The 23,229-nt window shown below is 43.5% G+C and overlaps 1 protein-coding gene across 5 annotated transcripts in view; it reads left to right on the top strand.

Annotated features, from left to right (window-relative positions):
- Window positions 1–4,845: 4,845 nt before the first annotated feature.
- ZNF536 (zinc finger protein 536) overlaps window positions 4,846–23,229 on the top strand; it is a 467,918-nt gene continuing 449,534 nt past the window's right edge. For 4 of the 5 annotated variants that reach the window (XM_073555023.1, XM_073555025.1, XM_073555019.1 and 1 more), the window contains exon 1: window positions 4,846–5,059. The gene's annotated coding sequence lies outside the window, so the exon portion shown is untranslated. Of the gene's footprint in view, window positions 5,110–23,229 lie in introns of all 5 variants that reach the window. The other variant, XM_073555020.1, reaches the window with a different exon arrangement.

Genomic DNA, 23,229 nt, shown 5'->3' with positions numbered 1-23,229 from the left:
ACTCAAGCATGCTTGACTTTTTGGGCAGGAGCTGAATTCATCTTTGGGACTCTGTTACTGGACTTCTGCAATTGGTGGTGGACTCTGCTCCAAGGCTGCACTATGGTGAAGGATCCAGTTATGGTGATGGATCCGGGTGGAGGAGAAGATGCACACAGGTGGTGGGCTCTGTTGCTAGGAGCGTACACAACAGAGCAAAGCTATGTGGTGTTTCCCCTGTAATGTCATTTTCCCTCGTGTGTTTAGTGCAGTGGTGGGATTAGTTTCCGCACCGACCAATTCCTAGTGAGGGTTTAGGTTCAGGGCGAGCTAGGGTTTTTAGGTTCCTGTGCGTCGCCCGGTGCGGAACCGGCATAGGGAACGTTAGGAGTGCAGGGACACTGGCTCAGGGGAGTTCAGGAGGTCTCCACTTCCCTATTCCCTATTGCAGGGCCCACCATTGTTAATGTTACCCAGGTTCCCCCTTTATTATTTAAATTCGCCTTACTGGAGGCGGGGTTTCCAGATTTGCGTGTAATACCTAAATTCGCCTGTTGGAGGCGGCGTATCCAGCTGCACGTCTTATTATTTAAATTCGCCCCACTGGAGGCGGTGTATCCAGGGTCACGTGTGTCTTATGGGTTCGCCTTGCGGTACTCGCTGCGTCCAGACACACGTGACCGTGACACTGGTATTATTTACCGCTGACCATATGGCGGTAATATCAATACTAGTCTTTTTATATATAATTATTTTTGCCAACAGCGCGGTCATCTGCTGAGGTTCTCTGGTTAGGGGCCCACTCAGAAGTTTCCCCCCCCCGAACCAAAACCCTACGCCTCTGGTTACATCATTACGGTGGGGTCACGGTAACTTGCCTCCATTCCCTTGGTGGTTTATATAGGATGACGCTTATTAGGCCTCATTCATCAATGTGACTTTGTTTTCCACAGCAGCGAGAGTGCAGTTTTCATTTTACCTCAGTAACCTCAGCAACCAACCAGAGCTCAGCTTTCATTTTACCTCAGTAACCTCAGCAACCAACCAGAGCTCAGCTTTCATTTTACCTCAGTAACCTCAGCAGCCAACCAGAGCTCAGCTTTCATTTTACCTCAGCAACCAACCAGAGCTCAGCTTTCATTTTACCTCAGTAACCTCAGCAGCCAACCAGAGCTCAGCTTTCATTTTACCTCAGCAAGCAGCCAAGTGCAGCTTTCCTTTTACCTCAGCAGTGTAAGAAGTGGCTGAGGCGGCCATCTTCTTCCTGTCAGTGGTGATACAGACGCAGGCTCTTTCCCGCTCCTGTAATAACCAGTATACATAATGGCAATAATAACCGACACCTTGTGCTCGGACGCCCATTTTTGGTGCAAACGTCCAGGAGAAGGTTTTGAGAAGCCCCAGAAAACTGACAGAAACCAACGTGTCGCCATGTACCGGAATCACTTCAGCGAGCGTCAGCAATGCGTGGCGGGTCGTACTGCAGATGAAGGTAGGCCGCTATGTGGGCCCGTCATGATCCGTCATGTCTGGTGAAGTGCGGCTTTACATGTCTGTGTTACCTCATAGAACAATAGGTCCTGGACACCAAAATCCACCCGATACGCACCATCACCCATCGCTTCCGCCATTTTGGGGCATGGCGATGGATTGTGGGTCTGAGGTGACACGTTTCCAGCGTCTCCCTCTGGTTTTCTGAGCCTCTCCTCCATATCATAAGGGTCAGGTGATCCGTCAGAAGTGTGCGTGTGACAGAACTTCCACTGGAAACGAGAAGAATTGCGATTACAGCTCTGAAGTACGACAATAGGAGTTCGACCTGTTAATCGATGACGAGACATAACAATCACTTCCTATAGGTGAAACGATAGAAATTTACCGTTTTAGTAAATTTCTAACGATTAATGTTTCGAAAAATTTCTTGTATTGTTTTCTATTCAAGTAACTTTATCGAAAGGAAAATGACGACAGGATTAACAAACTGTACAGAAATGTCGGCACAAGCGGCTTCTGACAGGACGTCACTGTGTGTTGTTACAGTGGAGGTATAGGGTGGTCTCGGGTGGTCATGTGACCTGTCTACAGACCCCTCTCCGCACATGGCACTCATTAGGCCGTGTAGCGATTTGCGTACGTTGCTTATTTGTGCCCCTCCCCCACCCGCAGAACACAGGGGTGATGTTATCCGTGTTATGGTTTCACTGGTGGTCTCCACATGCACCGCGGTGGGCGCTCACATCCTCGTTTATTCCCGGGCCGTCGCTTAATGATAAAAAGAGTGAGGCGCAAGCGACTGTTACGTAAAGGAAAAATTGCAGGAATTGTAGGTGAAATTTTACCAGCGGCAGCCAATCAGATGGCAGATAGAAAAATAGCTAAAATCTGATTGGTTGCTGTGCAAAAAAAAAGGTCCAAAAGTCCCAAGGTAGGAGCAAATTGTCTAAAATGGTATCACACATGATCGGATTGGATACAAAACCTCAGCAGACAGTATCCCACATGATCGGATTAGATACAGCACCTCAGCAGACAGTATATCACATGATCGGATTAGATGCAGCACCTCAGCAGACAGTATCCCACATGATTGGATTAGATACAGCACCTCGGCAGACAGTATATCACATGATCGGATTAGATACAGCACCTCAGCAGACAGTATATCACATGATCAGATTAGATACAGCACCTCAGCAGACAGTATATCACATGATCGGATTAGATACAGCACCTCAGCAGACAGTATATCACATGATCGGATTAGATACAGCACCTCAGCAGACAGTATATCACATGATCGGATTAGATACAGCACCTCAGCAGACAGTATATCACATGATCGGATTAGATACAGCACCTCAGCAGACAGTATATCACATGATCGGATTAGATACAGCACCTCAGCAGACAGTATTCCACATGATCGGATTAGATACAGCACCTCAGAAGACAGTATATCACATGATCGGATTAGATACAGCACCTCAGCAGACAGTATATCACATGATTGGATTAGATGCAGCACCTCAGCAGACAGTATCGCACATGATCGGATTAGATGCAGCACCTCAGAAGACGGTATTGCACACGGATTAGATACAGCACCTCAGCAGACGGTATCACACATGATCGGATTAGATGCAGCACCTCAGAAGACGGTATCGCACATGGATTAGATACAGCACCTCAGCAGACGGTATCACACATGATCGGATTAGATACAGCACCTCAGCAGACAGTATCACACATGATCGGATTAGATACAGAACCTCAGCAGACAGTATCGCACATGATCGGATTAGATACAGCACCTCAGAAGACAGTATATCACATGATCGGATTAGATACAGCACCTCAGCAGACAGTATATCACATGATCGGATTAGATGCAGCACCTCAGCAGACAGTATCCCACATGATCGGATTAGATGCAGCACCTCAGCAGACAGTATCCCACATGATCGGATTAGATACAGCACCTCGGCAGACAGTATATCACATGATCGGATTAGATACAGCACCTCAGCAGACAGTATATCACATGATCGGATTAGATACAGCACCTCAGCAGACAGTATCCCACATGATCGGATTAGATGCAGCACCTCAGCAGACAGTATATCACATGATCGGATTAGATGCAGCACCTCAGCAGACAGTATTGCACATGATCGGATTAGATACAGCACCTCGGCAGACAGTATATCACATGATCGGATTAGATACAGCAACTCAGCAGACAGTATATCACATGATCAGATTAGATACAGCACCTCAGCAGACAGTATATCACATGATCGGATTAGATACAGCACCTCAGCAGACAGTATATCACATGATCGGATTAGATACAGCACCTCGGCAGACAGTATATCACATGATCGGATTAGATACAGCACCTCAGCAGACAGTATATCACATGATCGGATTAGATACAGCACCTCAGCAGACAGTATCCCACATGATCGGATTAGATGCAGCACCTCAGCAGACAGTATATCACATGATCGGATTAGATGCAGCACCTCACCAGACAGTATCGAACATGATCGGATTAGATACAGCACCTCGGCAGACAGTATATCACATGATCGGATTAGATACAGCACCTCAGCAGACAGTATATCACATGATCAGATTAGATACAGCACCTCAGCAGACAGTATATCACATGATCGGATTAGATACAGCACCTCAGCAGACAGTATATCACATGATCGGATTAGATACAGCACCTCAGCAGACAGTATATCACATGATCGGATTAGATACAGCACCTCAGCAGACAGTATATCACATGATTGGATTAGATGCAGCACCTCAGCAGACAGTATCGCACATGATCGGATTAGATGCAGCACCTCAGAAGACGGTATCGCACACGGATTAGATACAGCACCTCAGCAGACGGTATCACACATGATCAGATTAGATACAGCACCTCAGCAGACAGTATCACACATGATCGGATTAGATACAGAACCTCAGCAGACAGTATCGCACATGATCGGATTAGATACAGCACCTCAGCAGACAGTATTGCACATGATTGGATTAGATACAGCACCTCAGCAGACAGTATTCCACATGATCAGATTAGCTACATCCTGATTACCAGTCACACATTTGCTTAGATACACTGGTTATATAGACAGTATCACACATTACACAGCCTCACCTATGAGAGAGGCTTAGATACAGCATTTTGGTAGTGAGTATTAAACAAAAGCTGAGATGCACTGATGTCTTTGTAAGACAATGAGTGTGAGGGCAGCAGATGAAGGGTTAATCCCCATACCGGGGCAGCAGAGGATGATCTCTGGGGCCTCTCACCTGTGGGCAGAGCTGGAGGATCCTGACCTCGCCGGGTGCCCAGCAGGAGGCTCCCATGTGATGTCATCCGGGTAACTCCGCTCCTGACATGCTCTGTGCTGCTGGTACGACCATGGTCGCAGCACCGTGCTCAGGCCTCCAGCCTGCATTCCCAGCAGCCTCTGGCCTGAGCCCCTGCAGGTGGCTGCAGTCTCCGCTGTCTCCTCCACAGCTCAGCAGCTTCTGGAGGAGGACGACCTGGAAGCAGGTGAGATGTGACCTCCAGACTCCATCCAGAGTCGTCACATGAGTGCACAGGTAATCGTCCCCCCACAAGACTCTGTTCCTCTCACCTTTAGGCCCTGTTCAGACCAGTATATGCAAAAGTATCTGATTTTCATCCAGAAGCCTTTGGGGGCTTTTTGGGCCTCGATTGTGCGGGTGTCCATATTGCCGTAAAAACGACCTGGACTTTTATGGCACATTGGTGCCAGATATTTTTGTTTTTTGTGTGTTTATATCTATATACATATATATTTTTTTCCATTGGGGAAATGTAGTCTGATGTACTCATTTTTTTTTTTTTCCTTCACTTGTTTAGAGCCATAAGGCTACGTGCACACGCTGCGGAATGGGGTGCGGATTTTGTAAAATCCGCAGGTAAATCTGCAGGTCAAAAGACCTGCGGATTATCCTGCGGTTTGGCCCTGCGGATTGGCCTGCGGTTTTTCATCTCCACAATGGAGGAGATGGCAAACCGCAGCGGAATCCGCAGAAAGAATTGACATGTCAATTTTTTCTGCGGTTTTGAAACCGCAGGAAAACTGCGCGGAAAAATCTGCACCATCTGCACTACAGTTTTTAATATCCATAGGATATTATGGTACTGTACACCGCAGCAAAAACTGCTGTGGATCCGCAGCAGAATCCGCAGCGTGTGCACACACCCTGCGGTTTATCTGCGGTTTTGCCCTGTGGTTTTACACCTCATAATGGATGAGGTGTGAAACCGCAGCGTTTCTGAACAAAAGAATTGACATGCTGCGGATTGTAAACCGCGGAAAAATCCGCAGCATGTGCACTGCGTTTTTTTTTATTTCCATAGGAAATAAAGGTACTGTACAACTCAGAAAAATCTGCTGCGGACCCGCAGGGCCAAAAACGCTGCGGAAACGCAGCAGAATTCACAGCGTGTGCACATACCCTTAAGACTCCACAGGCTCAACACGGTCACCTCCTGAAATACCCTGTGCTGCTCCCTTTGCTAATTGGTGACCCAGAAGCCCCCGTCATAGTTGTTAGATCAGGTATCCGCGCCGTTCTTTTTGAGTTGTTTTCTTCACTTCCGAGACATCTGAATATCAAGTTTTATCTAGAAAACCCTTCTGCCTAATTGATGCTAAAAGAGTCAGGATCCTTGTGCGCTCTCTGCAAATGAACATTTAGGAGTGTTTAACATCTGCAGCCGCTGCCGTAAAAAAGGCTCCGAGCCGGGAGAAGGAGCTTGTCACGGTTTATGTCGCCATACATCCCACTTTATACTACTGCCAGCGAAGAGGCCTCGGTTTATAGCTGCCCGCCCTCGGAGGGTGCAGGAGCCGTGTGTACTACAGAGATCTGAGAAGGCGCCAGTGAGGATGCCCTAATAATGCCAAACCGTGCACCCCGAGGCAAGTCTACTACCGGCCTCCCTACAGTGCAGACGTGTAACTACTGCGTCGTGTATGGCACAGGGAGGATTAGATACACTGCCCCAGTACACAGTATCACACAGGGAGGATTAGATACACTGCCCCAGTACACAGTATCACACAGGGAAAATTAGATACACCCGCTCAGTATACAGTATCACACAGGGAGGATTAGATACACAGGCTCAGTATCACACAGGGAGAATTAGATACATCGTCTCAATACACAGTGTCACACAGGGAGAATTAGATACATCGTCTCAATATACAGTATCACACAGGGAGGATTAGATACACTGTCCCAGTACACAATATCACACAGGGAAGATTAGATACACCGGCTCAGTTTCACACATGGAGGATTAGATACATCGTCTCAGTATACAGTATCACACAGGGAGGATTAGATACACTGTCCTAGTATACAGTATCACACAGGGAGAATTAGATAAACAGACTCAATATACAATATCACACAGGGAAGATTAGATACACCGGCTCAGTTTCACACATGGAGGATTAGATACATCGTCTCAGTACACAGTATCGCACAGGGAGAATTAGATACACTGTCCTAGTATACAGTATCACACAGGGAGAATTAGATAAACAGACTCAATATACAATATCACACAGGGATGATTAAATATACTAGCTAAGGATACAGTATCACACAGGGAGGATTAGATACATCAGTTCAGTGTACAGTTCATACAGGGAGGATTAGATACACCGACTGAGTACACAGTGTCGCACAGGGAGGATTAGATACATCGGCTCAGTGCACAGGGAGGATTAGTTATACTGGCTCAGTATACAGTACTTTACAGCATACACTGGCTCAGTGTATAATATTGCAAGGTGAAGGATTAGATACAGTATCACACAAAGTAAGATTAGATTCACCAGCAGTATATCACACAGAATAGGATTAGATACACTGGCTCAGTATACAGTATCACACAGTGTAGGATTAGATACATAATGCACAGTATCATACAGAGTAGAATTAGATACATAATGCACAGTATCGCATAGAATAGGATTAGATACGCCGGATAAATGCACAGAATCACACAGAATAGCGTTAGATACATCGGCTCAGTACACAGTATCGCACAGAGTAGCATTAGATACATCGGCTCAGTGCACAGTATCACACAAGGAGGATTAGATACACTGGCTCAGTACACAGTATCGCACAGAGTAGGATTAGATACACCGGCTTAGTGCACAGTATCGCAAAGGGTAGTGTTGGATACATAATGTACTGAGCTGGTGTATCTAGTCCTAACCTGTGCTATACTGTGTACTGAGTCGGTGTATCTAATCTATCCTGTGTGATACTCTGCACTGAGTTGCTGTATCGCACAGAGTAGGATTAGATACACCGGCTTAGTGCACAGTATTGCACAGGGTAGGGTTGGATGCATAATGTACTGAGCCGGTGTATCTAGTCCTAACCTGTGCGATCCTGTGTACTGAGCCGGTGTATCTAGTCCTAACCTGTGCGATCCTGTGTACTGAGCCGGTGTATCTAGTCCTAACCTGTGCGATCCTGTGTACTGAGCCGGTGTATCTAGTCCTAACCTGTGCGATCCTGTGTACTGAGCCGGTGTATCTAGTCCTAGCCTGTGCGATCCTGTGTACTGAGTCGGTGTATATAATCTGTCCTGTGTGATACAGCAACTCAGTGCAGAGTATCGCACAGAGTAGGATTGGATACAGTGGCTCAGCCTCACACTCTTGGTTAGGCCTTGGATTTCTCATTCTACAGTACATAAGTAATATTAATAGGGATTCTTTAGGTTCTGGAAATTGCAGAGAATTATAAATGGCGTCACATAATTGGGATATATGCTGCAATGCTTGACTTGTGGTCAGCGAGTGGTGATGAGACGATGGGTAATATGCCGACAGCCTCAGTGTAATTACAAATGAAATGCAATTTTTAATATCTCATAAAATGTAATGGAACTGAACAATGAGATGCATGTCATGTGAGGGTATATATGTGTACGCTGACTGACTGCCTACAATGATGTGATGGCCGGACACGCGCTGCACCAGCCTCAGCCAATGGCTGTCTCTCCCAAGTCATTACAAACAGCAGCCTCCTGACACGATCCTACAGATTACATGCAATTATGTGATCCTATAATGTACCGCACACACTGCCCCCGTAATCCAATATTAAATAGTGTTCCGCACACTGTCCCACAACATCACATGATATATATAAAACATCACACACTGGAAAGGCTGAGAAAAGTACACAGTACAATATGCAGAACAGCATAACCAGGAATGCAGAAACATGCCTTGGAACAGCAGAGTCTGACTTGCTTATATGAACTTTTGAGCCAAACGTGCGAATATGTATCCTTGGACAAGAGAGCTGGGAATGCCAGCAGGCACTTTGGGGAAGCATTGCCGGGAATGCAGATAGGTACTTTGGCACAGCAGAGCCAAACGTTTGGATATATAACTTTGAATAGGAGATACCGTAATGCCATCAGTCACCTTGGAACAGCAGAACTTTCATGTACCCTTGTATAAGAGAGCTTGGAATGCTGATAGGCACTTTGGATCAGCAGACGTGTGTGCAAACATGCACCGTTGTGTAGGAGAGCCAGTAATGCCGACAAGCACTTTGGTACTGCAGAGCCAAACGTGTGGATATACAACTTTGAATAGGAGATACCGTAATGCCATCAGTCACCTTGGAACAGCAGAACTTTCATGTACCCTTGTATAAAAGAGCTTGGAATGCTGATAGGCACTTTGGATCAGCAGAGATGTGTGTGCAGACATGCACCGTTGTGTAGGAGAGACAGTAATGCCCACAAGCACTTTGGTACTGCAGAGCCAAATGTGCGGACATGCACCCTTGAATAGGAGAGCTGGGAAGCCATCAGGCACTTTGGAACAGCAGAAATGAATGTGTGGACATGTACCCTTGGATAGGTGAGCTGGGAATGTTGACAGGCACCTTGGAGCAGCAGAGCCGAGAATGCTGACAGGCAACTTGGAACACGAAAGCTGAATGTACGGACATGCCCCATTATATAGTACTGCAGACAGTCCCTCCATACCCTACATATACCTTGCCCAAAGCACCATGTCTACCAAACCTGAAAGTGGAACCACCTATCTTTCCAATTAGCTGTCATGAATCACTGATGGTGCATGCACCATGGCCAGATGCTGGCCATTTGGGGTCCTACCTGGAGCTTGTAATGCCGTGGGTTACAGCGGACTGCAAGTCTGTTTCTTCTCACTCTTCTGGGGTTTTCTGTTTTTAGCAGACAGCAGAGTTGAAAGTGATCGTACTTCAGTGTCCGCTTTAAACCCCTTTAACGTACGGTGCAGTTTTTGACATGTAATGGTCATCAATGCCCTTAGGGCCCATCCTGTGTCCCGCAGCCGCTGACTTGCACACTGAGAGGTGTTTTCTTGCAGCCGTACGATTGACAAAACTGCTGTGAGAAAAATTTCCAAACTTTTCTAACGACAGAGACAGCGAACATAATTCACAATTGCTGCAATTTGTAGGGTAAAATGCACAGGATGCCCTGTGGCTGGCACTCCACATTTCATGGAAGCCATCAGCCTGGCAGTTCCCAGAGAAAGACGACAGTGATAAACATTTCCCACAAATATCAACGGCCGCATTTATCTTTATTCCGATGGCTTTTTTTTACTGTGCATCGATGGTCAAAATTAAAAATAAGCCCATTTCTTGCGGAATTGCCTTTTAACTGGCACGACCTACAAGCTGTTCTGTATGTCCATCAGCGTAAGGAAAACGTCAAATGTTCTATCGACGGAACAACGAGGCACAAATGAGAAATCAGCCGCAGTGAACGGCGCCGATTTCTGCTACCTGTTAATGTACATTCAGTGTATACAGAAAAAAAAATACAACAGGTTTAATCAAACATTTCGGAGACGCTCATTTTGTGAGTTAATGACGACTGTTTTGCCGGGAAATTAATGGCACGTTCGCCTTTTTGATATATACGATTGTTATTATCATGTTACAGTTCCAGAAAGCTATCACTGCTATAAGGTTGAATGAGTGCAGTAATATTCATTATGGATGGATGTGGGGAAGAAGAAAAATTATAGGAGAGGGTGGGGTAGATTCTACATTTTTTTTTAAGTCATAAAACTGTTTAAAGGGTGTGTACACTTAGGCAACCATTTAATTTTGCATCTAAAGTTAAAGCAAAGCACATTGCAAATAATCGTTGTGTGTATGCAACTCCTATGCATAGCTATGTGACTTATATTGAGTCACTCGGCTGAAAGAGGGGTATATTTTTGCAACCATTTCTGTTCTTGTTCAGTTGGCTCCATAGTAGTAACATGAAACAAATTTGCTATTAATCTTGATTAAATAACTCTCCGAACAGACATAACGTGTCTTTATGGTGAGCTACAATGAATACACCCAAAAGTGCAGACTGATGTGTCATGTGATCCTCTGCCCTAATAGTCATCAATGATCATTTCTGGAGGTGGGTCCCACCTCTCTTGGTAACATCCACTTTTGCGTCAGTTTTACATTATCCATGCGTTCTTTTGTCTGACATGTCTTGGGGAAATGCAGACAGATGGCAACTATGCTCTGCACCCTCTCTCAAAGTGTATGGGTCCCTTAGGCATAAGACTTAGTTTAAAGGGTCTGCACACTTATACAACCATTTCTATTTATATCCCATTGCATCTCAAGTAAAAAAAAAAAAACTTCCTTGCAAATCTTGTTTAAATATCTCGCATCGCTTTGTGTATGCAGCTCCTATGCATAGCTATGAGATGAGTGACTATAAACAAACTCTGGGCAGTCTGATCCTACTGTCATTTAGTAATCTGTTTCCTTCTGCACCCTTTTTCCAGGTGTCTCTGTCATGCCGGTAACCCATATGTCTTCTCAGCGCTGTCCTACTCATTGCGTTAACCGCTCTGCTCCACCCAGTGTCAGGCCATGACACGGAACTGCCTCTTGCTGCATTCTCCTGTTGCTGCGGATCTCCACCTGGCTGTAGTGAGGTGCGGCCAGACTCTGCAGGAATTTAATCCGCCGTGTTCTGCAGAGTTTTGCTTCCTTGGTCTATCCCTCCAGCAGAGGATATATTAGGCAGCTCCTCACTTCACACCTTGCTGAGCTTACGTTCCTAGTTGCAGTGTGTCTCTAGTATTCTGTCAAGGTGCATTATGGGTTTGTCTCTCCTGTTACTAACTTCGCTTGTTTACTGACCTCTCCGCTCCTGATCCTGGCTTTGTATATTTATCCTGTTCTGCCCTCCCCGACAGACTGTCTGACCACGTCTGTGCCTTTTGTGCTTCATGTTTTGTCCCTCACTCTCTGGTCAGCTGCTGAAGGTCTGGGCACTGCCCTGGAGTTGCACCTTGTGGCAACCCTAATGTTCCAAGCCTAGCCTCACCATCAGAGGCACTAGTAAAGACCAGGTAAGGGCACTTAGGCACGCCTCTCCAGTGGCGCCTCTCCTGATTAGTTAGCCTTGCAGGACATCTTGCATGTGTCGCGCAGCAATGTTATGTTGCAAAGGCCTTGGCCTTGCCTGTAGTTGGTAGGATGTTCACCAGGCTCTGGTCCAAGCAACATGGATTATCAAAGTACCAAGTCGACCAGGGTTCTGCAAATCTTTTTTTTTTTTTTTTTCTCACCTTTTAATTGGTGCTATAGCCATGGAACCGAAAGGTGGAGACAAGCGTTGCACATAGATGATGCGGCTTGCGACTTCCTCTAGAACAGTGTTCCGCACCTTCGGTCCTTAAGAGCCACCAACAGGTCATGTTTTTAGGAATTCCTTAGAATTGCCCAGGTGATAATTGCATCACCTCCACAGGCAATAATTTAATCACCTGGGGGCAATACTAAGGATATTCTGAAGACATGACCCGTTGTTGGCTCTTGAGGACTTGAGTTGAGTAACACTGCTCAAGAGGTATCAACACTATTATAATTAAATAAGTGGCGCTACAACCGGAGCGTTATAGTATGGAAACCATTCTTGTACAATGTACATAGATGACGCTGCTTATGGCCCCCTCTAGAGGTTGAGTCATAGAACAAAAACACTCTTATAGTAAAATAATTCAGTTAGCGAGACCCGTACGTAGGGCTGCTGACTATGGCAACTGCTTACGGGCTGAGATGACGAATAATAGTGATATAACTGGTGCTATAACTAGAGAGATATAATTTGGGGACTATTACTCTGCATAGGGGTCATTACTGCTGTGGATCTATGTATAGTCTTAATTGCTTTATTTGGCTTATTTTAGTTTTTAACACCTAGAATAGGGGATGGATATTGAAATGCAATCCACGTTGTACAGTAACCTAATCTCCCTGTATTGTACAATTCCATTACTACTGTGCACCTCCAATTTGCTCATCCTTAATTTGCAAAACAGCGGCCGGTCCGGCTGGATGCAGCGCGATTTACCCCAGTAATGCGAGCGCTTGTATAATTCCACATAATTATATTAACATGCCGAGATAGTCTAGTCTTAAATTGATCATAGCGCTGAATCTATTCATGCTTTGAAAGCTTTTTGTAATACTTACTGTTCCAGCAAAAAAAAAAAGATTTGCCCTGCAGGTCCGGGACAGGATAATGTCATTCTGTTGTGTTGCTATTTAAATAAAAAAAAAACAAAAAAAAAAACTTCCCATCATTTCTTATAAAGAACTGCATTACGTACTTTTACTTTTTTTTCTAACTTGAAAAAAAAAATCATTTTAATTGACCTAGAAACTAAAACAATAGACAACAAGGCTGCAGCGAAATGTCATATTGTTTGGATGCGAGGCGCTGATGACGGATGAGACAGTTAACGCTGTGAGCGCTGGTTTACTGCAGGGTGCGGGACGGGTGGAAATGACTTGATCGGTAGCATATGATAGTCCAGTTGCGTTATCGGAATAACTGGTTAATAATGACAAATTGTAACATATCATTGAAGTGGTTGATAACAGAGAACTATATTTTTCATGCAGCAATTAAAAAAAATCTCAAAGGTTTGACCATCAGACCACCATTAGCAGCACTGACGATGACTAGATATAAGGAGAAGATCACAGCTCCGTACACAATGCAGTTGCCATTCCCAGGTACTGCAGCTGAGCTTATTTTGTAGTAAATATTATTTGACTGCAGTACCCGAAAATGGTCACTACATAGGTTACATAACTGAGACGTAGATGCGGCTGCCGACAGACCTGATGGGGTGCTGAGTGTTGGTACCTTACCGATCAGATATTGTAGTTACAGTGCTGAGTGGTGCGCCAAGACACTACCCTGATGAAGTGAAGAAAAGCTGATCGCCTAAAACCTATTTTAAGGGCTCTGGAAGCTGAGATTTAGGGGCTGTTTGGTAGGTTCCTAACAGTGTAGAGCGGCTTTAACGTGTGACGAAAAATGGGATATATAGGATCAGCGTATCAAAACAGAACTTTTTAAAGAAAGCCTAAAGCTGCTCTCTAGTGTAAGGACCCCAACCAACCACTGCCCATTGTTGTGGCCATGATTGGGCCAAGCAAACTGGTTCCTCCATCCGTGGTGCATGTGGATTTGTTAACCCCCTATGCCACATGGCCGGACCTATAAAGAAAGGAGCGTAAGTAGCTACCTTCATGTTCACTGGAGCCTCTAGTGGTGAGGTCAGGTATCTGCAGCAGGTAGCCACCAGGTATCACTCTTGGCAGAACCCGATACAGCAGCTGCTAACCCCAGGAGTCTGGTACGCTGACACTGATTTATGGCTTAGTTCAGACACGCCGGTCTAGGCTTCAGGATCAGGGTTGGGCCACTCGTGAACCGTGGAATAATGTTCATGCACTGGCTACACTGGGACCAGGGGACTTCAGGAACAGGACTGGCTACACCGAGAACAGGGGACAATGTTCTGGCACTGACCACTTTGGGATCGGGGAACGAGGTTCAGGCACTGGCCACTCTGGGACAAGGGGACAGGGTTGAAGCACTGGCCATTCCGTGATCAGGGGACGAGTTTCAGTAACTGGCCGCTCCAGGACCAGGGGACGAGGTTCAGGCACAGGCCACTCTGGGACCAGGGAAAGAGGATACATTAGGATTGGGTAATAAGGTTATAGTTCATAAACATTCCCTCTTTAGCAATTGCATTGTTTTCGCCCTTGTATGAACCGGATCTTGGGAAGATTTTGCTCCTCTGGAGCACCCGGCAGGAGGTATATAGACGACGTCCTGCACGTGCTGAAGGTATAAAAAAAAAAAAAATTGCAAAAAGAAGCAATGTATGGCGGATTTTCTCATCAAGGCGAAGCACCATAAAACTGTTTATAAAATGAAACTAATGAGATTTTGAGCTCACAGATACCTGATATTAAGCTGTTTTGATGAGTGAGGCAAATTACTCTGGTTAACAAATGTAAAACCATCACTTTTATTGATACAGGTTTGTGTATGTGTGAAATTAATCAAAGCGTGGGTGTTGATGAACAGTTTCTGTAGAATTCTGTCAAAGGTTAAGAGCTAGTTATTTTTAAGAATGACATGAATCTACCAGAGACAGTGATTGCTTAAATGACCATTGTAATTACCAATTACTTCTTGAAGCAGAGAATATATTCACGGCATGCAGTCCTCTAAATACAGACAGGCATTAGCCCATTTACGAACTAATGCACATAATTTAGCTCCTGAAAAGGGCAGATGGGAACACAATGAAAGATATAATAGATACTGCCTAATATCATTCCCTAAGAATATTGGATTCATCAAAGATGAATATTACTTTATGTCACGTTGTTTTTTATAAACCAGTCAAAATATATTTCGTCTCATTTTTTTGCACTCTGGATCGGAGGTGGCCTGGAGCTGATGAGTTGCTCGATGGTCATTTTACAGTAATGACTAGTTAGGGACGGATGACTAGTTGTGCTCGAAAATAGATTTTTTTATTACTTTTTTTTTTTTACAATTATTCCTATGATTCAAGGCTATTTTCTCAGCCAAGTGTATCAGAAAAAGAAATTAGATTGTAAGCTCATGTAAATATGTTAATCAAATGACGGTGGAACACAAAGGTAAAAGACATCTGGTTTTAAAAGTCAGTCTTACCCAGACCATCATGAAGACTTCTTCTCCCAGCCATGACTTGTATTTGTAGAGATTATAGCACAGACAAACTGGACTTTTCGCATTTTCAGCCTATTCCCATCCTTTCCAAATTCTCTGTCTGCTCGCCTTAATTCTGTGCCTGTTGCTTTTCCCTCTTTGTTGAGGGGTACACTAATTGGTGTCATGGTCATGTCTACTTTGTGCCCCAGTAGACAGTAACAATAGCTGAAGTGTGTACTTTTTGAAGGCTTTAATTATTTCAAGACTTTCCTTACCCAAGTGCCTCCTTATAAAGTAATAAAGGTACAAGTCATTTCTTATGAAATATTACTGCCCCGAGTATACCCTTATAAAGTACTAATGCCATGAGTTCCCATTTTAAAGTAATAATGTCACTTTCCAGGCAATGTGAAAAGTACTAATGCCCAATAAGTGCTCACTTAACAAGTACCAGTAATAATGCCTAGAGCATCTTTTAAGTAATATTATGCGGCAGACCGGACAACAAGTAATAATGCCCCTTAACACATAATGATGACCACTAGTTGGCCTGAAAAAAAGTAATAATGGCACCTTAGTGACCCCTAAAATATAATATATGTCTCTTGACTGCCTGTTTAAAACTAATGCCCTAGGAAAAAAATGTAGACCCCAATGAACTCGACCGCCAGCTTTTCTCTTTCTCGACCGCCAGCTTTTTCTCTTTCTCAACCGCCAGCTTTTTCTCTTTCTCGACCGCCAGCTTTTTCTCTTTCTCGACCGCCAGCTTTTTCTCTTTCTCGACCGCCAGCTTTTTCTCTTTCTCGACCGCCAGCTTTTTCTCTTTCTCGACCGCCAGCTTTTTCTCTTTCTCGACCGCCAGCTTTTTCTCTTTCTCGACCGCCAGCTTTTTCTCTTTCTCGACCGCCAGCTTTTTCTCTTTCTCGACCGCCAGCTTTTTCTCTTTCTCGACCGCCAGCTTTTTCTCTTTCTCGACCGCCAGCTTTTTCTCTTTCTCGACCGCCAGCTTTTTCTCTTTCTCGACCGCCAGCTTTTTCTCTTTCTCGACCGCCAGCTTTTTCTCTTTCTCGACCGCCAGCTTTTTCTCTTTCTCGACCGCCAGCTTTTTCTCTTTCTCGACCGCCAGCTTTTTCTCTTTCTCGACCGCCAGCTTTTTCTCTTTCTCGACCGCCAGCTTTTTCTCTTTCTCGACCGCCAGCTTTTTCTCTTTCTCGACCGCCAGCTTTTTCTCTTTCTCGACCGCCAGCTTTTTCTCTTTCTCGACCGCCAGCTTTTTCTCTTTCTCGACCGCCAGCTTTTTCTCTTTCTCGACCGCCAGCTTTTTCTCTTTCTCGACCGCCAGCTTTTTCTCTTTCTCGACCGCCAGCTTTTTCTCTTTCTCGACCGCCAGCTTTTTCTCTTTCTCGACCGCCAGCTTTTTCTCTTTCTCGACCGCCAGCTTTTTCTCTTTCTCGACCGCCAGCTTTTTCTCTTTCTCGACCGCCAGCTTTTTCTCTTTCTCGACCGCCAGCTTTTTCTCTTTCTCGACCGCCAGCTTTTTCTCTTTCTCGACCGCCAGCTTTTTCTCTTTCTCGACCGCCAGCTTTTTCTCTTTCTCGACCGCCAGCTTTTTCTCTTTCTCGACCGCCAGCTTTTTCTCTTTCTCGACCGCCAGCTTTTTCTCTTTCTCGACCGCCAGCTTTTTCTCTTTCTCGACCGCCAGCTTTTTCTCTTTCTCGACCGCCAGCTTTTTCTCCTTCTTGTCTAAGCATAAGTGGAGCAGCAAAGTGGAAACTTAAGCTGAAGGCCTACAGGACAGAGAGTAGTAGAGCAGGGAGCCCATGGCTCACTGCTCTGCCACAGTTTTTAACTGTGTTGGTTGAGGCAGGCTCACCTGGGCATTTGAGTAGGCCCCAGCCTGTATGTGGGTTTCGGGCAGAAATCCCCTCTGCCTCTCCCCCCTACTGGTGAGGTAGTTACTTTAGTTCTGTGACTAGAGTTGGTAAAAACATAAAACTTAAGAATGGGAAATTTAAGGTGATCCCCTTGGTAAAGCCCCAAAAAAAGCATTGAATATGGTCCATATCTCCAGAGCAGCCACTTGAACTATGAGGATATCTAGCTCAGGTCAGGAGGCCCCGCACAATCTGTCCATGCATCGCAGTCCTGTTTAACGTGGATATTTTGAATGACTGATATACAATAAATAATATATGAAATGATTTGCTGTAAATCAGTGTGAGGTAGAAATTTCAGTTCCTTTCAAACCACAATAGCCAAATTTTCATTTAAAAGCAAAGTATGAGTCTCAGAAGAGATTTCTTTTGACTTTTATTTTTTTTTTCATATTTATATAAAAATGTATAAAAATTGGAGAAACCAATGGTAATAGTCCAAATCAAGTAACTGTATGCTGGCTTCCATAGTGCCCCCATGGCAGCTGCGATCACATTTGTAATCAGCTGTTTGCTATTCATTATAGTGATCTCTACCCATGTAGCTCTCATTTCAGAGAACCTGAGCCGCTTATACTTTAGACCATTGTGGTTCTTCAATCAGAGCCAGAAAATAATTTTAGAAAACAAGGTAAAGGACGCTCTCGGTCTAAGTAAGAAACACAAGACAATTTGCATTTAAAACAAAATCTCTGAGGAAACAAGAAGCTTCTACGAGCTCCTTCAAGGTAATTGCACCATACACAATATTTGCTGGGCTGCCCGCAAGCAATGTAATATTTCTAACCTTAAAGCCATAATCTCAAATGAAGTCTGCACTTTCTTCTTGCTTATTAGGAGGCATTGCTCGAAGCTTCCGAGTCCTGTGCCAAAGATGAAGCCTTTAGCTGCACATCAATGTTGTCTTGTGACCTCCGATAATTCTCCTTGGATGCAACCAGGCAACATTTAAGGAGAAGTGGGAACTAAAATACTGCTTCATATTATGTAGATACTATCAATCACCAATGTCCTCTGATTGTAGCATATTTTTGCTTGCCGTGGGAAGAGTGAACAGGTTGGTGTCCCAAGTCAACCATAGTACTGCCTGTAAGTAGTCTACTAAGAAGTCTGTCATTGTAATTATTCAGACTCCATGGTGGATCACTGTTTTGGGAATATTGGTCTTTCTACCGGAATATACATCAATGCAAGGTGTCCACTCGACTCGTAATGTTGGAGACGGCAGAATGGTTCATATCGTGACCAAAAAAGTGCAAGAATTTGTAACTCAGGATTTTTTTTTCAATTAATCATGGCTGGATCATCTCCTGTTTGGGGCAGGGGTTAATATTAGAGAATATGGAGGCTACCATATGCCTTTACCAACTTGTTCAGTCAGCAGCTATTCCTATCCCAAAGTGCATGTGCGTGTGCTCTCAATGAGGAAAGAGGGAATAATCTGCTGCCAGACACCTCTGGTGGCTTCTTATTTCCCATTGGGGAAAAAAGAATCGGGCATGTCGACATCCCACATACCTGGTCCTACTTTCTTTTCACCAGGAGACCCCTAAGTACAGAGTTTATAGCTGTTCAGTTATGCCAAAAATGATCCAACTCTGCTTTTCTGTACATGGACACCATAAGTCTAGTCAAGCATCATCATGGCATCCATATTATCCTGTCTACCTCCTGATGAACCGTGACAACTGGGAAACGCGTCGATGTGTCTTCATATCGTTGCATATTATTGCTATATGATGTTCTGCCAGGTGGCTATTGTGCAGTCGGAATATGCCACGATATCTATGTATGTTGTTGGGGAAGTTTTTTTGTTTTTTTTTTTCTTGCGCTGCAGGATTCATTTTAGAGCCGTATAGAGTGATAGAAGGTTCTATCTGTTTCATTTCTACCCTTCACTATATTGTTTTCCCACCTATATTTGATAGGGTCATCATAGGGAAGTGAAGGACAGTCCACTGCTGAGTGGGGGCGCCAAATAATCGTTTCTTAGGGTTCCAACCTCCACAGTCAGGAAGGGGTTGAGAATAGGCTTATTGTAGGGTCTTGACAAATTGGTGTTGTATCATTTGGTATATTACCATTTTCCACTGGGTAGGTGTTTTTTAATGATATAAATATTAAAGTCTGTTTTAGAGGGAATATATATGTTCACTACACCATAAGTCTACCCTCATTTCTGTTGTGTTAGCACTTTGGTATCAGAGTTGACGAAGTGCAACATTTCACTCAACTGCTTTTCGATGGTCTACTTGACCACCATAGTCTAAGATGGTTAGCACTTTCTTTCTTGAGCCTCACTATGGTGCTAACACCAGGTCACATGCCACTACATAACCTAATGTCACTTGATGTGATGTGGCATTAAATCCGAACTATTAGAACAAATGTCCATCCACCTACAGCTGTACATTGGTTGTCACAATTGCATTTGTCACAAACTATCAAATATATATTCTATCAATCCGTATTTGAAATTTCCAACAATATTTGCATACTCTGAAGAATCTGCTCCCATCTTGCTCCGCTAGTGTTGCTTCTCGGGTACAGAGCCAATTTGAGCATATGAACTCTTAGATCAAATGTGTTCAATGCTACTTTTTGACAGAAAAAATATTTAATTGATGTGTTCCCGGCTTTTTTTCACTTCTGTGTTCCAACTCTAATTCTAATTTTGGAAGGTCTCAAAAATACACCTACAGATCCTTAATGAAGTCTGCATGTTATTATATGGAGAAAATAGCATAGCTGTTAATTGTTGCTCAAGTTAAAGTGAATCATTGCTAATGCTAATAGGGGCAGCCATTTTGTAGATTGGTATCAAAACCAATTAACCTGCTCCCAACCCATCTGGCACCATTGGTGCAATATATAATCACTGTATATGACTAATTGCCTACTTCATGATAGTGTGAAGTGGCAACTGGTATTTATTTTACTCACTTATATAGCACCATTAATTCCACAGCACTTTACAGACATTATCGTCACTTTCCCCATTGGAGCTCACAATCTAGATTCCCTATCACTATGTCTTTTTATTGTGGAAAGAAACCAGAGAACCCAGAGGAAAACACTGGGAGAACATACAAACTCCTTGCAGATGTTGTACTTGGTAGCATTTGAACCCAGGACCCAAGTTCTGCAAGGCTGCCATGCTAACCACTGAGCCACCATGCTGCCACTTCGTATCTTCTACATATTGAATGATAGAATCCCGGTGGGAACTGGCACAACTCAACGCAACTCAATGATGACTGGCTCATCTAGCCAAGTGCTACTTTACAGATCTGACTTGCCCTCTATCTTTCTTCAACTATGTTCCTTTACCCTGTTGTCTTGAAAATTAGCTTGATTCCTACCACCATCAAAGAACAACTCCGACTACTTGACCTACAGTTGATCTTGCAAGGAAAAGTTTTATAGTAGCTTTTTACTTTAAAAGTTATTTTTTGGTAAGGAAAGTTTCTTGGACAACTGAAATAACCAATCATCTACTTGAGGATAGATTGGGGTGGGAATTGGTGCTCCTTGGTAGTATTGTATGCTTTGCATGATACGGTCCAGATGAGCATTGTCACAAATGCACAATGACTCTATGGTGCTGAATGCATGATTCATCAAGCCATGTGCTAGTTTACTGGTGTTAATAGCCCTGAGGTAGGGTGACTTTAGTCTTCAATTGGGTCTCTTTGACTCTTGAAGTATAATTTATGTCTTGACAGTAACACCCAAGTAGTTGATTCCATTTCACTGGCTACGAGGGCATGGCTCAAACATATTTTGGTCTTTTCTGTGGTAACATACGGATGTGAAACCTGGACGATAAAAAAACAAGAGAGCGGAAGAATCAATGCCTTTGAAATGTGGTGCTGGAGATGGATGTTATCAATACCATGGAAGGCAAGAAGAACAAACGAATCAATTTTGGAACAAATCAAGCCAAACATGTAACTTGAAGCAAGGGTCACCAAGGTACGAGTTGTCTACTTTGGACACATCATACGAAGAGAGCAATCACTGGAGAAGGAGATCATGGTCGGAAGAATAGAAGGAAGAAGGCCAAGAAGAAGACCGGCAACTAGCTGGCTTGAGACTTTCAAGATAATGGTTGAGAAGACCCTGGTGGACCTATCTAGGCTTACACAAGATTGATCTTCTTTCAGATCGTTCATCCATCAAGTCGCCATGGATTGAGATTGAGCCGAAGGCTGTTTTAATAAAAAATAAAAAAGTTGATTACTATCATTATCGGAACATAACTCTTGGACAACTCCAAATGACTATTCATTCTACATGATAAAATTCAAATGATCATTGTCACAAATGCCTTATTATGGTGTTAATCAGGTTCATCTACTTTACCTGAGCTATTGCCTTCAATTACACTCCTCTAGTGTTTATACTTGGGGTATAATTAGCACAGTATGTTTGTGGTAATCCATAAGTAGTTGATTGTTACCTCTATCATTAAGGTGTTGTAGACAATGGCCAACTCTACATAGTGGGTCTTACAAGAAAGATGGTTTTATATTGACTCTTTTTCCTTTTTGTGATTTAATTCTTGATAAAGTTTATTGAGCAACTCAAGTGAGTTTTACCCTCCTGGAGGACAACATTGGGTGGGAGCTATTACCACTTCATGGTAGTATCTATACATTGAACCATACAGTCCACATGATCATCGTCAACCGATAGTGTTGAGTGAGTGATTCATTTAGCCCCTTGCCTACACAGGTGTTAATAGCGCCCATGAGTGAGGGCTAACCATTTTTTTTTTTTCTTTTAAATAATGGTTTACCCCTGAAGCAGTAGATGTCTCCCCCATCACAAAAGTGACTTGTTTGAAGCTCGACTATGATAGTTGATCTCCAGACATTACGTTGATCTCTAGACATTTGCACACGGAGAGGTAGAATATATTTCCAATCTATTTCAGTGTTTCATTTGAAATGATTTCTTCGGTTCTCTGCTTTCACCAGAAACTTTTATTCCTATGATTGTCATATTCAAAAATGAAATTGCATTAGACCATTATATTGAAGTACATAATATTGATTTATTATCATGCCTTTTAAAGTACAATATTACCATAGCTAAAGAAATGTAAATACAAATTATTTATTGTATCTGTAATTTTTCTCTCGCGCTTGCCAAGTATATGAAGATCATGTAAAACAGTGAATTTCAATTTATTGGACGGAAAATATATGACGGCGCAGAACAATGGAACAGTTTCTGAATATTTGATGGTGTTTGTTTAGAAGCTGATTCATATTAGATAGAGTTGACCAGATTGACAAAAAAATGCAAATGTTCCTGCCAGCCCCGAATAATAAGAGTCATATTAAAAAAAACAGGAGAATATAATGTTCTAATTATTATTCACTTAAAATTCTCTTTTGGACATTATCACACGGTTTTGGGTTTGACAATAAGAACAATTTAGAAACCTTTGACCGTATAAATGCCATTTTGGGACGTTATGCATCAGATTTTGCCCTTGGGGACCAGGCCCTTTTGGTTTCCAGAAGCTATGTTATAGGATTGAAGGGGTTAAACAACATTATTATTTTTTGCTTGGGCATGAATGAAGCTAGGAATATGCTTTGGGATGCAATATGGTTCTATTGGATTCTTTTAAGGCGCAAAAGAGTGTCAGCACAAAATGACAGT

The sequence above is a fragment of the Dendrobates tinctorius genome, unplaced genomic scaffold (assembly GCF_039654945.1).
Source record: "Dendrobates tinctorius isolate UK_male_01 unplaced genomic scaffold, ASM3965494v1 ptg000214l, whole genome shotgun sequence".
NCBI classification, from domain to species: Eukaryota; Metazoa; Chordata; class Amphibia; order Anura; family Dendrobatidae; genus Dendrobates; species Dendrobates tinctorius.
The sequence above is the reverse complement of the archived record's forward strand: the minus strand, read 5'-3'. Positions and strand labels throughout refer to the sequence as shown.